This window comes from Tupaia chinensis, unplaced genomic scaffold, assembly GCF_000334495.1.
Source record: "Tupaia chinensis unplaced genomic scaffold, TupChi_1.0 Scaffold000578_2, whole genome shotgun sequence".
NCBI lineage: Eukaryota > Metazoa > Chordata > Mammalia > Scandentia > Tupaiidae > Tupaia > Tupaia belangeri.
Genome location: NW_006160094.1, coordinates 7,141,780 through 7,158,285, shown reverse-complemented (window position 1 = coordinate 7,158,285; position 16,506 = coordinate 7,141,780).

Genomic DNA, 16,506 nt, shown 5'->3' with positions numbered 1-16,506 from the left:
AAAAGAATCGGGGCTGGCAGGTGGCATGGTGATTAAGGGCATTAGACTCCCACATGGCCGACCCCGTTCAGGTCCCGGACCTGGCGGTTTGCTTTTCTCACTTTCTCTCTCGCTCTCACTCACTCTCTGTCCCTCTCTGGTCAAATTGAAATAAATAAAGTAGTTCTTTTTTTTAAAAAAAAAATCATGGTCCTTCAGACAGTGGAATACTATGCAACTGTAAAATGGAATGAGAAACCCTCTGTATACCGACATGAAAAGACCTCTAAGATTCATTATGAAGTTTTTACATTTTTTAAAAGTTTATTTTCATGGTAGAGAGTGTATGCGCACACACGAGACAGAGACAGAGAGAGAGAAAGAGACCCTTGACAGGGTCTCATCGGGCTGCGATGTCCCTCCCTCAGCCCTCTAGCTTGCCGGGATCCTGGGCACGCACACCTGGGGATCGGAGCCTGTGGTCAGCCACGTGCCTTCCAGCACTATCGTTCATTTTGTATTGATTGTACCACCAGGACGGGCTAACTGTGAAATTTTAAAAAGCAAGATGCAGAATAGTGTGTGTCATATCCTATCATGGTGTGACAGAGGAAGAGATAAGAATAGATATTTAAGGTCCAGGTGACCGTGTGGTAATTAAGCGGCTGGATTCCCACATGGCCAACTGTGTGGTTCAGGTTCGAGACCCAGGAGCTTGAAAAACATGCTGAGGGGGATGGGGGCCAGAAGGTGGCGTGGTGGCTAGGGTGTTGAACTCCCACATGGCCTACAAAAGTTTTAGTCTCAGACCTGGTGGCTTGGTTCTTCATTTTCCTTCTCTTTCTCTCTTTCTCTCTGGTGAGCACATGTGCCTTGTAGCAAATTAAAACATAATAATAAAGATAAATAAAATTAAGTAAATTATTCTTAGAAAAGAAAAATACACCGGGCATATGGGCATGCATACCCAAAATCCCCAGATGAGAATGGAGAAGGGATTGTGATGTGGCCATCCCCTTTGGGGGGTGATTTCTCACTTTCCCTCTCTCTATCTTTCTCTCTCTGTCTCTCTTTGGAGAGTGTGTGTGTCCAATAGGAAAAAATCTAGGAGTAATAAAAATAAAGAAACCTTTTCTAAAGTTGTGTTCACTCACTCTCCATGTAAAATACTGGGTTTAGGCCTGGCCACAGAGGCACAGGTAGGAGAGAGCCGCTGTGCCGTGGCCGAAGTTGCTCGAGAGGCCCAGGTTCGGTTCCTGGCCCAGCCTGACAGGCCAGTGGGTGTTGTATGCCGTGGCCCTCACTGACCAAGAGGCCGCACGGGGATCATCGTGATGTGGCGAGACTGTCAGAGACTCATCTCTTTCTCTCCCTCCTGTGCTTCTCTCAAAAAAAAAGGGGGTGGGGTGGAGATTAATCGAGTTATAATACAGTTTCTCTGCGAAAATGTGTGCACGTCGGATGTTTTCTGTTGGCGATGGGATGGGCAGCAGGTGCCGTGGTCCTGGCAGGCCTTGAAGGGTCACACTCTGCTATACGGTAAGCGGGCAGAGCACGCGGTGCCCCAGAGCCCTGGTGCACTCCCCTGACCAGAACCGCCCTCCCCGCCGTCCTCCGCCTCCTTAGGCTGGTCTGGCCTTCCCCCAGGCCATCGCTGGTGGTGCTCTTTCCAGCCACCTGAATGCAGGCTGAATGGCTGTCATGGCTCTAAGACCTGACAGAGCAGGCTGGTGCCTAATACGTTTAGCCACCTTGTTTCCAGAACAATCATATGACTTGGGCAGGGACGGCCTCCACTGTGCGTGCTCGGACGTGCTCTTCACCGCGCCACCAGCTTCAAGCCGGGCTCTCCCTCCCAGGTCGGCTCTGGTAAGGCTACTTCACGGCTCCACCCACGCTGATACGTCTTTTCTTTCTTTCTTCCTCTCTCTCTCTTCCTTTTTTTCCTTTCTTTTGCTATTCTTGGAGAGGTTTTTGCTATAGGGCATGTGTGGTCACCAGAAAGACAGAGAGAGAAAGACAGAAAGCGAGAAATCACCCCCCAGGGGGGATGCCACGCTGCAATCCCTTCTCCTCCATTCTCCTCTCAGGATCTTGGGCACGCATGCAATTGCGCCTGGCATGAGTTTAAGCCACCAGGTCTGGGACTCGAACCGTGGTCGACTACGTGGGAGTCCAGCAACATAGCCATTACACCATCTCCTGGTCCCTCTTTCTTTCTTTCTTCTTCCTTTCTTTTTTTCCACAGGGTGCGTGTGCTCCACCGAGAGAGGCAGAGAAGGGGAAAATGAGAAACCCTCCCTGGGGGATGGCCATGCTGCAACCCCTTCTCCACTCTTCTGGGGTTTGGGGCACGCATGCACACCTGGCATGATTTTCAAGCCTCCAGGTCTGGGACTCAAACACGGGTCCACCATGTGGAAGTCCAGCACCTTAAAGCCCATGCCCCTGCTGGCCCCAGACACTGATACGCCTCAGCTCTTGGTTCCAGCGACCCCACCCTCCACCTCGGCTTTCAGGCAGGATAGATTGGGGATGGAGCACATGGCCCTGGATTCAGACTGTCTGTGCTTGCCTCTGGCTCTGAGCCTGCCTGCGTGAGCTGGGCCAAGGTGCTTAAGTTCTCTGACCCTTTGTTTATTCAAGTAACAGCTCTTCCTTCCCAGGCTGGCCCCGTGGTGTGGTGGTTTAAGAAGGGGACCAGCAGATGGCTATGTCGCTCCGTAGGCGACCGCGGTTCGAGTCCCAGACCCGGTGGCTTAAACCTATGCCGGGCATGTGTGCGTACGCACCCAAGATCCCGAGAGAATGGAGGAGAAGGGATTGTGGCGTGGCCATCCCCCCCTGGGGGGTGATTTCTCACTTTCTGTCTCTCTGTCTATCTGGCAAGTGCACACACCCTATAGCAAAAACCTCTCCAAAAAAAAAAAAAAAGACAAAGAGGTTTATTCCATATGGCTGACCATGGTTCGAATCCTGGCCCCAGCAGCTTGTAAAACATACCAGGCACATGTGCCACCCCCTGACAGGAGGGAGGAAGGGCAGCACCATGAAGGTGCCCTGTTGGGGTGTTTTCTCCGTTCTCTGTCTCGCTCTGGCCAGGGCATGTACCCTTTGGCAACGAGGGAAAAAAGTCATAGTACTTTCCCGGTGAGCTCGTGAGAATTAGATGAGTTAGTACACACCCAGGGTCAGCTCACGGCCTGCTGGTTAAGGCGTTTGGGCCCCATGTGGTTGACTGTGCTGTTCCAGTCTCCACCGCAGTAGCTTGAGAGACACGCCTCACGTGCATGTCCCAAACCCCGGGGAGATGGAGACGGGACTGTGGCGTGACCATCCCACGAGGGCGCTTTCTCCTTTCTCACTCTCTCTCTTTCTCCATGGCAAGCACACATGCCCTCTGGCAAATTAAAAAAAAATACGGGGCCAGTAGGTAGTGCGGTGGTTAGGGTACTGAACTCCCTCCTGGCTGACCATGGTTCTAGTCCCAGACCTGGCGGCTTGCTTTCTCACTTTCCCTCACCTCTCTCACTCTGTCCTTCTATGATCAAAATGGAAATAAATAAACAACTAAATAAAGTTAAGTAAAAAAATGTAATTCTTTAAAAACACACACACAACACTCAGACCCTGGAATGTCATGACTGACTGACGCTGGCTGTAATTATTAGTCTCCGCGTCCTCTCTGTCACCCTCCCTGCTCCCTTCCCCGGTCCCTGAAGACGCCCACGTGTGCACATCTACCCTTGCACGTTTTCTTCCTTTCCAGGGAGGACTGCCCCGCAGCACCTCCGGCCCTTGTGGGGGGGTGGGCTCTGCGCTTCCTGCTTTGCCCTCTGACCTCTGGCTGTCTCCAGTGCCTACCTGACGTTCACTGGGTTGTCCTAACAGCACCCAGATCAGCACGTCTGTACCCCGACTCGTCATCTTCCGTGCCCAAATGATTAAGGACGTAAGTTATAATCCTGTGCTTATCTCTAATCTGTCTGTTCCCAGGGCTACCCCTACTTTCAGCCTTCCTCGCCCCACACCTGCGCCGTCCCGGCGGCTCCCAGGCTGTCTGCACACCCCCACTGGCTAACCCCAGATGGGACCGGACCCACTGCACGGTTTGCCCTGAGACCGTTCGCGTCTCCCCCATGACTAATGGGTACAGGCAGACTAGGGGGGCATTTCAGGCTCTCCTGGCTCAGCTCCCCCTGCCTCCCTCCATCCTTCTACACGAACCCCATGTTCTAACCACCCCAATTGCTCTTTAACCCACGTTGCTGGGAGGCGCTTGCCCCTCCCAGCCATCACAAGCCTGCTCATCTCCCAGTGTACACGTCGCTCCCTCCAGTAGGCCCTTCCTGGCTTCCTGTTCCCCTTCAGCTCTTTTGGACGGTCTATTTTAAATTTAATTCATTAATTTTTCTGTAAGGCTTGTGTGCTCGCTAGAGAGAGACAAGGTGGGGGGTGGGGTGAGTGGAGTGAGAAATCACCATCCAGGGGAAATGGCCATACCACAGTCCCTTCTCTTCCATTCCCTTCTCGGGAGTTTGGGCATGCATGCACACACTCCTAGCGCTGGGTCCGGGGTTACAAGCATGCAGGTGGCCATGCAGGGTCCAGGCACCTTAACCAGCGCGCCACTGCCCAATACAGTCTGTCACTCTAACTTAAGGAGGCGCTGCCGTGCGAGCCGTCCGTGGCTGGTTTTCCTGGTAGTCGGCAAACCCTTTATGGGCAGGGACCCTGTCCTGTACAGGTCTCTGCATCAGACCCATTCCCTTTCTTTATTTTAGAGATTTTTACTATAGGGCGCGTGCGCTTGCCAGAGTCAGAGACAGAAAGTGAGAACCTTCCCCTGCCCCGGGAGATGGCCACACCGCAATCTTTTTCCTTCGTTCTTCTCTCAGGATTGTGGGCACGCACCTCCACCCAGTGTGAATTTTAAGCTGCCGCACCTGGGACTCAAACTGCAGCCAGCCATGTGGGAGTCCAGCGACTTAACCACTCTGCCATTTGCTGGCCCCGTCCTTCCTTTTCTTTTGTTCTTCTTTTTCTTTAATGAGAGGAGGCACATGCATGCACAAGACAGAGACAGAGAGAGGCACCTCAGCAGGCCTCAGCACTCAGTCCAGGGACTGGAACACGCAGTGGGCCGTGGGGCTTGCAGCCTCACAGAGCACCGCGACACGGCGGGGGCCTCGTACACTGACCCTTAGCAAACCTAAGTAAATGTAGAAGGGTACGTCTCAAGCCCACACATTTGAATCTGTGTGACTTTTTGAAAAGACTTCGTGGTGACGACGTTGCCACCAGGCCATCATCTAAATCAGAAAGCCCACCTCAGCGAGCAGCTCATGTCCTCGGCTCACCGACCCTCGTCTGGGAAGGGCCTCCAGTGCTGTGGCCGTTTTCCTGCTCTGCTCAGCCCGTCAGTCCATGCAGAGTCAACCTGTGGGGATGCCCGTCAGCCACTGCCCACAACTTAGCGCGGTGCCGCTGTCGCCGCCAGCCTCCTGTGGACGCTGAGTCGTAAGGAGAGGCCAAGGCACCACAGGGCAGTGAGGCTCTTCACATGGTTACAGGCGGTGTTCTTGGAACATTTTAGAACAAATACGATTCATGCATGTGGTGTTGGCAAGACGTGTCGTGGGAATTTAGAGAAAGGAGACTTAAAACACAGGGGTTGCTGCTGGCCTCCCACATGGCTGACTGCGGCTTGGGTCCCGGACCTAGCCGCTGGCTTTCTTACTTTCCCTTTCTCTCTCTCTGGTCAAGCTAAAAAATAACTAATGCATAAAATAAAACAAATAATTTAAAAAATAATAAAAATAAAAATAGCTGACACTTGGGTTCTTAGTTTTTTTTCATTTATGATCATTATTTCATTAAATTCCCTCCAAATTTTATCTCCTAAGAGTTCATATTCTCATTTTGCAAACGCAGAGGGTGGATCGTGTGCCCAAGGTCTAGCCTGGCGCCGGGGTGCCGCCCTGCCCCGAGGCCTCCCCCTCTCTGAAACTGCGAGGGGAGCGCCTCGCGTGCTCAGGCCCTCCTGCTATGTGTGCTTGGGCCTTCCCCGGGGGTCCCTACAGCCACCTCCGACCCCTGCCTGGTGTCCAGGCACGTCCGACCCTGTCCTCCCGAGAAAGGGGGCACCTCAGGCCTCACCTGCTTTCTTTTTTTATCTTTTTCATTTTATTTCCTTAATGCCAGAGGCAGGGATGCTCAAGATAGAGAGAGAGAGACAGAGGGACAGGAGAAGACACCTCCCCCAGGGCGTAGTCACTCTGCTGTCTCCTCCTCTCCATCCTGCTGGGGTCTGGCCACGTGGGATCCACTCCCTTAACCTCTGGGCACGGGGCTGGCCTTCACACCTTCCTGCATAAATTCGGTGTTCAGGCCTCTGTCCCAGTCAGACATTTTTGATTCGAGGAACTGAAATACACACAAACAAGCAAAAAAATGGAAGGCTTACTATAAAGGTACGACAAAATCTCATGGATCCCAGGGGCAGAGTGCAGGGGCAGAGTGCAGGGCCAGAGTGCGGGGCCAGGCTTACGGGAGGGCCCTGCTGGGAACTGGCTGCCCCTCCCAGCCTGCTGCCTCCTCTTCCCTAAGCATGGGCTCCACCTGCCTCCCACTGCATGCCTGACCCAGGGTGGAGGATTTCCTCCTGCCTCCCCAGTTTCCAGTCTTCGGATGTAGAGGGAGAGACCGGCCGGCCCCAGTGAACTCCAACCCCACGTTCACAGCTAAGGGAGCCTGAGTGGCAGCTCATGTCGACTGTCACTCACAGCCAGGGAGAGGGGGGTGGGGGGGAGCGGAGCCGAACACGGCCGTTGCAGCCCTTCCCCGTGTGGGACACTGGGTGGTGGGTGGGCTGCTTCTTGCCAGTAGACCCCTGCACTCCTCACCCACCCCCACCCTGGAAACATGGACCCTTCTTTCAACCCCACTCCCTGGAATGACAGCGCTGCAGGCCCCGCTCTCCCGCCTCTGGCCCGCAAAGCCACGCTGCCCCCAGCTGAGCCGAGCAGTTCAAGCCCTCGCACAGGCGGCTGGCCAGACCTTCACTCTGGGTGGGCCTTCCTGCAGGGGTGTGACGGGCAGTGAAGGACACGCAGGGAGCCGCGAGGACCCAGGAGCTGACAGCAGTGAAGAGGCCCAGAATGGAGCGCGTGGGCCCTGGGATGGCCAGGAGGGAGACTGAGGTCCCCAAGCATGGAAAGGTGGCCGTGGGGCAGCTGGGAGCAGGACATCAGAGACTGGGCGGTGACAGTGGGAGGCAACAGAGAGGGGAGCCCTCAGGCGTCCAGGAGGCCGGAGGAGGAGGCAGAGCGGTTAGGAGGGGGATCCGCTGGAGGCCTGGAGGCCTGTGGGAGTGTGGGAGACTGGGGCCGTGCAGGCGAGGCCGGGCCTGGCTCAATGAATGAGAAGGAAAACTTTAGCGACGTCGAGAAAGGAGGGGCAGGGGGGCCCTGCAGTCTCCGCGGGCCGCGTGCAGTCCGTTGTCCCCGGGGATAGATGAGGAAACTGAGGCCGATCGGGAAGTTAGGCCTTCCCTGACAGAGCTGGAACCCCAGCCCCTCGGCCTTGCCGCGCTGCCCGGCCCTGGAGATGGGGTCTTTTCGGAACTGCCGCGGTGAGCCCGCCTGTCGCCTGGAAAGCCATGTCAAGGGCCATCTGACCCGCAGCATGGCCGGATACGAGATGTCCCGAGCCTCCCCCTGCTCCAAACAGCTTGTCTTTTTCACTTAATTAAGTAATTAAATTTTGCCAGAGGAGAAGGCACCCGTCTTGGAGCGTGGTCACACAACAACCCCCACTCCTTCCTTCTCCTTCTGGGATTTTTGCCCCGCACCTTCATGCACCTGGCGGTGGTTTCTCAAGCCTCCTCCCAGGACTCAGACCTCATGAGCGGCCATGTGGGGCCCGGCTCCCTTACCACCAGAACACAGAGCCGGCCCCACGCAGCTTTCGCACGTCCTGGAACGTGGAGAGGTGAGTGAGGTGCTCTGAGTGCAGGGCTGAGGACAGGGTCCACCACATGGGCCTGGCTATTGGGGCCTTGTGGGGGCAAGTGTGGAGTAGGAGCCGGGGGCAGAGCAGGACCCGGTGAGAGGGTCTTGGGGACACCAAGCCGTGGGGTGGGGACCTGTGGCTATTCCTGTGGTGCCAGGGTCAGACGTGAGCACGTGCTCCCAACCCATCTCCATGCACACGTGTAAGCCACAGATCGAGGAGCGATGGCCTGACGGCTGAGTTCTAAACTATGTATGTTTTCTTTGGTCTGTAATTCTTTAAAATTTTTTATTATTATTATTTTTAAAATTTTGCTATAGGGCTTATGTGCCCACCAGAGAAAGAGAGAGAGAGAGAGAGAGAGAGAGAGAGAGAGAAGGCAAGCTGCTGGGTCCAGGAGTTGAACTGCAGTCTGCCATGTGGGAGTCCAGTGCCTTAACCACCACACCACTTGCTGGCCACAGTCTGTAATTTTTTGTTTGTTTTCACTGTGCTAGAGGGCATGTAAGCTTACCAGAGAGAGAGAAAGAGAGAGAGAGAGAGAGAGGAAAGTGAGAAAGCACCATCCCCATGGGGGAAGGATCATGTTGCAGTCCATCCTCTCCCACTCTCCTCGGGACTTTGGGCACATGTGCACATGCACCCGGCGTGTTTTCCAAGCCACCAGGTCTGTGTCTCGAACCGCGCAGTTAGCCGTATGTACCCAGCCCCCTTAATCTCCACACCACCTGCTGGCCTGACGTCTGTGTTTTCTAGCCCTGGTCTAAGCTGTTATTTAAAAGGAAGCCAGGGACCAGCAGTTGGCGTAATGGCTATGTCGCTGGACTCCCATGTAGTCGACCGCAGTTCGCGTCCCGGACCCGGTGGCTTAAAACTCACGCCAGGCGCGTGTGCGTGCGTGCCCAAGATCCCGAGAGGAGAATGGAGGAGAATAAATAAATAAATAAATAAATAAATAAATAAATAAATAAATAAATAAATAAATAAATAAATAAATAAATAAATAAATAAATAAATAAATAAATAAATAAATAAATAAATAAATAAATAAATAAATAAATAAATAAATAAATAAATAAATGGAAGCCAGAACCCCTTAGTCTATAAGTATTTGTAAACCCACTATGTGAAGGACCTGCGGAACATCATGGGCGAGTTAGAAAGGAATAATAAATACTCATTGGCTTCCATTTATAGCCCAGCAAGGGAGAGACTACCTGGTCAACAAGACACCACCAAATGCCGTGTCAAAACTTGAGGGCCAGCCCAATGGTACAGCGGAAATGTGCTGCGTGAGAAAGGTCAGATCCCTCATAGTGACTGTGTTCGAATCCCTGTCCTGGTCAGCCTGAAGCAGTCTGGGTGCACGCACAAGGGTCCAAGGTTGACAGACCGGAGGATGTGGGGGTACCGTGCAGATGCTGGAGGTGCCCCTCTCTCACTGCATGCACTATCATGAATAAAGAAATAAAGCTAGGGATCAGCAGGTGGCATAGTTGTTAAAGTGCTGAACTCCCACGCAACTGCTGTGGTTCAAGTCCTGGACCTGACAGCTTAAAACATGGAGGGTTACCCAAAGGACAGAATTCTTACTCGGAAAAGTACTTGCACATCGATGTTTATTGTGGCACTATTCACAATTGCTAAGACACGGAACCAATCCAAATGCCCACAAACAGATGAATGGATAGAAAAACTGTGGCACATATACTCTATGGAATACTATTCAGCCATAAAAACCAACAAAACCCTGGCTTTTGACATCAAGTAGAAGAATATGGGAGATTTATTGCTGAGTGAAGCAAGCCAGGCTATAAAGGAGAGACATTGTATGTCCCCACTTAACATATACTGAGTGTCTGCACTCTATGACTGAAACTGATTGACTAAAGGATATAGAAACACAATAAATGGATGTAAATACCAGATATAGTGTATGTGAAAGAGTAGGGTCTGAGGAAGGGCATTTAGAAGAAAAATAGGGAGGCAAAACATTAATGGGATAAAGAAATGTGGTATTATCTGTTGAAGATATGTTATAGTTTTATCAACTGGACTAGGGAGGAATGTTCACATGTTGGAATATTCACCTTGTTAGCTAAATAATGTGATTGAATGTATAAAAGAAAATGAAATAGAAAGAATGTACATGAAAACACACACACATAGAGGGTGCGCACATGTCCAAAATCCTGAGAGGAGATGAGGAAGAGGGAGTGGGGCGTGGTCATCCCCTCTCTGGGGTGATTTCTCACTTTCTATCTCTCTATCTCTGCCTCTCTGGAAAGCATACGCGCCCTGTAACAAAAAAAAAAAGTGTTAAAACACACACACAGAGCATGACAGTCTAGAACAAATGTTACAGACACACTTGGAGGGAGCATGGGCTCTGCAAGGGCTCCGTGGAGGGCCGCGGTGAAGGGGAGCATCAGGAGAGAAGCACAAGCTGTCAAGAAAGAGGGAGTCCAAGGTCCAGCCGGAGTGGAGGGCCATGGGCAGGGCTGACCGTGGGCGTGGTGGACACACTCTCAGCGCGAGGGGTGGTCTGGGTGACACCTGTGTCTCGGCACGCACTACTGCTGGGTCCTATCGCAGCATTCCATACATACTTACAACCAAGCGGGGTGGAGTTCCATCTTAAAACACTGAACAGGCATTTTGGACAGCACAGTCTTGGCAATGGAACCTGGGCATTATCAAACACGGTGGGGAAAGTTCTCGCTCTGCATTGTAAAAGGGACGGCCAGGAGGCCAGTGGGTGGCGTGACGGTTAAGGGCACTAGCTGACCATAGTTCAAGTCTCGGACCTGGCAGCTTGCTTTCTCACTTTCCTTCTCTCTCTCGCTCTGACCCTCTCTGGTCCAATTAAAAATGAATAAGTAAATAAAGTTAAATAAAATAATTACTATTTTTTTGGAGAGGTTTATTTTTTTTTGCTATAGGGTGTGTGCGCTCGCCAGAAAGACAGAGAGAGGCAGAGAGATAGAAAGCGAGAAATAACCCCCCAGGGGAGATGGCCACACCGCAATCCCTTCTCCTCCATTCTCCTCTCGGGATCTTGGGCATGCACGCACACGCGCCCGGCGTGAGTTTAAGCCACCGGGTCCTGGTGTTTTAGGAGTTTTTTCCTGTTTTTTGAATGATTCTTGATCTTTTGATCTTGGGTATTGATGGTTTTGAGTCTTTCCCATTCTGATTTGATCTTTGAGCATTTTTGCCAGGAGTAGCTCATATAAATTTCTTCACTGGAGCTTTTTCTTTGGTTTCCTCATCTTCAAAATCATCATCACCATCTTCATCATCTATCTAGCACAGTGGCTTTGAAATGGCATGGGCCAGATGGTGACACAATGCCAAAACTTCCTCCATAGCTACTAAGCGCTGCCCACTAATGTGCACAGGCCCAGAGCCACATGGCAACCTTAAGACCACAGGAGGTGTTCTTTCAAAGCCCCCAAGGGAGCCGTGGGCTGTGCAGACATTCTCAGTGTGGCCAGTGTGACTGTGATTGGACCGCCTTCGTCACTCACTGCCTCTGCTCCGACAGCGTGCACTTCAGCCTCTGCACCAGCCCCTGCACTGACCGTTCTTAAAGATGCCTGTGTTCATTTTCATCATTATCCCTCAAAAGTGATCATCTTTGTCGGCCTTTAGTTCGCAACCTTGGGGGCGCATGTCCATGTCCATCAACTCTTCCATGGGGTGGTGACACGCACTTAGGTGGGTGAGAAGGCGGACGGAGGTAAACGACTACGGCTCCCGAAAACAGCTGCGAGGACGGAATCCCTCCAGGGCCCACACTTCCCCGTTCTGATGATAGGCTACGCAGTCATCTTACACACAGGGCTCGTTTGATTGGTTTGTTTGTTTTGCCATAGTGTGTATATGCTCGCTGGAGAGACAGAGAGAGGAAAAGTGAGAAATCACCCCCAGGGGGATGGCTGCACTGCAATCCTTTTTCCTCTAGTCTCTTCCCAGAATTTTGGGCTTGCACACACATGCACCCAGTATGATTTTAAAGCCATCGGGTCTGGGACTCGAACCGCGGTCGGCCATGTGGGAGTCCAGCCCCCTAACCACTATACCACCTGTTAGCCCCAGGACTCTTTTTTTTTTTTTTTTTTTTAAGAACCCTTTTTCAACACTTTTGCTATAAGGCATGTGCGCTTGCTGTAGAGAGTCAGAGAGACAGAAAGAGAGAAATCGCCCTGGGGGAAGGGGATGGCCACACCACAGTCCCTTCTCCCTTCTCCTGGGATTTTGGGCATGCACTCACTTGCACCTGGTGTGATTTTCAAGCTGCCAGATCCAGAACTCAAACTGCGGTAGTAGGAGTCCAGTGCCTTAACCACCACACCACTGCTGACCCCTAAATGCTATTTTAATACACACACCCAAGGGGCCAGTAGGTGGTATGGTGGTTAAAGGCGCTGGATTCCCACATGGCTGGCCATGGTTCAAGTCCCAGACCTGGTGGCTTTTTTTTTTTTTTCACTTTCCCACTCTTTCTCTCTATGTCTCTCTCTTAAACTGGAAACTAATAATAATTAATAAATAAAATAATTCTTTTTTTAAAAAAATCACACCCAAGGCACAGCAACTCACAGAGTGAAGGGAGAGAGAGAAGTCCAAGTGAGAAAGATGAGCACGAGCCTGGGTGGACTGCCGCTGGGCTGGGCTGGGCAGGGCAGGCGCAGGCCGGCACCCCTCTGCCCTGCGTAGCTGGAGGCCAGTTCTGTGGGGCCAGGGGAGACAGGCGAGGGAACGGGCTCCTCTTTCTGGACCTTCAGTCCTTCGTGCACGAGGTGGGGAGTGATGAGGTGTCCTGACCATGACCTCATGGGACACCCTCATCCTTGACCCTCCCACGCTGGGGAGCGGTTGAGCTGGGGATAACTCACACCACAATAGAGCGCTAGTGTGCTCAGGGCCGACCAGTCAGCAGGTGCAACTCGTGCTGCGAGCTGCGAAGGGCTTCCCAGAGTCAGTCCCCCAGGGCACGTCCGGGTTAGGACGGGTCGAGGGGCCCGCAGCCGGTCACTTGTGGGCCAGGGTTGAACCAGGCAGTCTAACCCAGACACGAAGCCCTCGACGACGTGGGTTACTGCTGGTCAGCCGTCGCTAGCCGCGTCTCTGTGGCTGACTGCCGAGCACAGAAGCAGAGTGTGGCCCCTGAGTAAACGTTAGGGCTCCTCACTTTCATCACGCTTCACGGGCCACCAACCTTATTTCCAGCGATTGTTTCTGGAACACCCTAGAGAAAGCATTCGGAAAGCCCTGGCTCCGTCCCCCACTGCACTTCAGATTGTTCCAGAACAGCAAAGACCCGGATCACCGCAGCTGCCTCCTGCAGGTGGGAGCCTGGGGGCTCCTCCACTGCATGAGATAACCCGCCCAGGGGAGCAAGAGCTGCAGGGCAGGGCGGGCTGCACCTCGGCCTCCTTGGCCGGCCCTGGGAAGGCTCTAGGTCTGTGTCTGAAGGTCCCCTAGCACACACCCTCCAGGGCACCTGCCCTTGACCTGGGCCTGGCTCAAACTGGGAGGAGCCTGTGACAGGAGGACTCTATGGGGACGCCCTCTCCTTTTGCTCATGGAAAAAAAAAAAAAAAAGAAAGAAAGAAAAAGAAAAAATAGACTGAAAAGAGGGGAGGGAGGGGCCAGCAGGGGGCAGGGTGGTTAAGGCACTGAATTCCAACATGGCCAACTATGGTTCGGGTCCCAGACTGGCGGCTTGCTTTTCCACTTTCTCTCTCTTTATTTCCCTTTCCTGTCTCTCTGGGGAGTGCTCATGCCCTGTAGCAAATGTAATAACGATAATAATAATGATAAATACAACTAAAGAAATCATTCCTTTTTAAAAAGGAGGGAGAGGGTCTTAGGACATTTAAAAATAAAAATTTGAAATGTAAACAAACAGGGCCGTGTCTCTCTAACAAGCACACATGCCCTATAGCAAAAAAAAAAAAAAAAACTTAAAAAAGTACAAATAAACAAAAAGCTCACTGGTCAGATACTTTTATCTATATTTTTTCTTTTCTTACACACTAAAGAATTCACAGAGAAAATTGAGAGTAACTACTAAACCCTTCTTAGTAACTAAAACTTCTGAGCTTCCTAATAACAGACCCCACAGGGTCCAGGGTCCAGAATCATTACTCAGAGCCGGAGGCCGGTGAGTGATTCGGTGCCGCCCTGTTTCTCTCGCAGACATTTGGCCTTTGAAGATGATACCAGACTGTTATCCGAGCAAGCAAAAAACAGAAAATGGCAATTAGCCTGGTTCCGAGTTGGTGATCAAATGCTACAGCCAGGCCGGAGATCAGCCTGACCGTAGGGCAGGGCGGCTCCTGCAGTTCCGTGAAGCGGCACCAGCTCACAGCTCCAGGGCGGTGTGGGTGCAGCCGGGTTCGGGGGGCGGGGCGGAGAGGAGAGGCCTTGTCTCTCGGGTGGTTCTCTAAGAGCTTCCTTTGGAATTGAATGTAACACACCTAAGACATAATTTAAGTATATTAAAAAAATGTTGGCCAGCTGGTCGCATGGTGGAAAGGCAGCTGGATCCCACGTGGCTGACCGCGTGGTTCAAATCCCAGATCCAGTTGCTAGGAAAACACATAGGGCGTCCGTGGCGCATGCCTAAAACCCCAAAGGGAGAGACTTAACCACCATGCCACCTGCTGCCCAGTAGAGAGACTTTTTAAAAACTTAGTTGATTGTGGGACCAATGGGTGGCATGGTGGTTAAGGCACTGGACACTCCCACATGGCTGACCACAGTTCAAATCCCGGACCTGGCAGCTTGCTTTCTCACCTTCTCTCTTTCTTTCTGTGTCGCTCTCTAGTCAAATTAAAAATAAGTGAATAAATAAAGTTTTTTTTAAAAAAACTTCGTTAATCATAGATTCACAAGATTTCTTAGGTCTGTTATTTTTCTTTTTTCGCAATAGCGTGCGTGTGCAACCCCCTGAGAGTAGGTGGGAGGGAGAAAGGAGCGCCGCTGCCCGGCCTGCCCCTTCCTCAGTCCTACAGTCTGTCATTCGGGCACTCGCACACGTGCCCTGAGCATGAGGCTGACTCTGGAGGCATCTAGTTCGATGCCTTCATTTAGTAGAAAGGGAAAAATAGGGGTGCAACGACTCGTCAAGGTCACACGGCAGGTCTGGGAGAGGACTCTGGGTGCCCTCTTTCAGCTGAGTTTCTGCTGGCTAAATCCCTCTGCCTTCTAGCAGTGAGCCCTGAGCCCTTCAGCAGACACGCTGTCCTCTCCCGCCCTCGGTTACGAAGGCCGGGGGTCGCCTTTCCCAGAGCTGGAACTCGGGTGCCACATCGGTAGCACAGTCAGCAGTCTGAGCCGGCTGAGTGCAGGAGGGAGGAGGCATGGGAGAAGGGCCCGGAAAGATGGCCACCTCAGGCTGAAGCTGACACCGACTCTCGCCTGTCACAGCGCCACCTGGGCAGCGCCACACCCCGCACCGCCGCAGGACTGCTGGGACGGTCAGCACGGCAATTCCACAGGGCTGCGGGGCTGCTCGTCCTCTGTGACTGTGACGGCACGGCCAGGGCAGCCCCGCCTGCACGTGGACCCACGGCCCTGAGACACTCGGGCCCCTTCCAGAGAGTCGCCTGTCGTTACTCCAAAAGTGGACACGATGGAAGAAGCAGCCCAGTCCACCGGAGGCGGAATGCCGCTCCCTGTCGCCGCTCCCTGTCCCTCAGGCCGAGGCTTCCTCGGGGTCCCCACAGGGCATCTCCTCGCAGGCCGGCCTCTGTGTTGGCCTGTGTGCCCGGGACCTGCACTTCCCTCCTAGGCAGCCCCTCCATGCTGCAAAGGCCGTGTCTCCTCCGAGAGGCCGTCTCTCGGCTGCCCTGCGTCTCACCGGGCCTGGCCTCAGCTCGGCAGCACGGTCCGTCCCTGCCTGCTCTGTATGCGAGGGAGCCGTGGCTTCCTGGCCGGGCTAGTCTCTCAACACCTGTACAGCCAGGCCCTGCTCTGAGATGCCTGTCCCCCTGGGTGGACGTGGCCAGTTACTGCAGAGAATGCCACTGCCATGGGGGACCTGTCTTTGCTGCATCCACCTTTCCTTAAAACACCAAGTGAGGTGGGGCTGACAGGTCGCATGGTGGTTAAAGGCACTGGACTGCCATATGGCTGACTGTGGTTCGAGTCCCAGATCTGGCAGCTTGCTTTCTCACTTTCTCCGCCTCTCACTCTGTCCCTCTCTAGTCAAATTAAATAAATAAATAAAATAATTCTTAAAAAAAAAATAAAAAAGAGGTCAAGTGAGGACTGGCCCAGGGGCCGGACACACATGGTCGTGCTGTTCGAATTCCAGCCCCAGTAGCCCAGAAACAAGCAGCACGTGTGTGAGTGCCCCAAATCCCGACAGGATGGAAAAAAGAGAGGCGACCGCAATGTGACCCCACCCTGCTGGGGACAGGTTTCCCCCCTCCTCTCTCCCCCTTCTCTCTCTCTCTAGTGAGTACTTACACATTCAGGCAAAAAAAAAAAAAAGAGCCC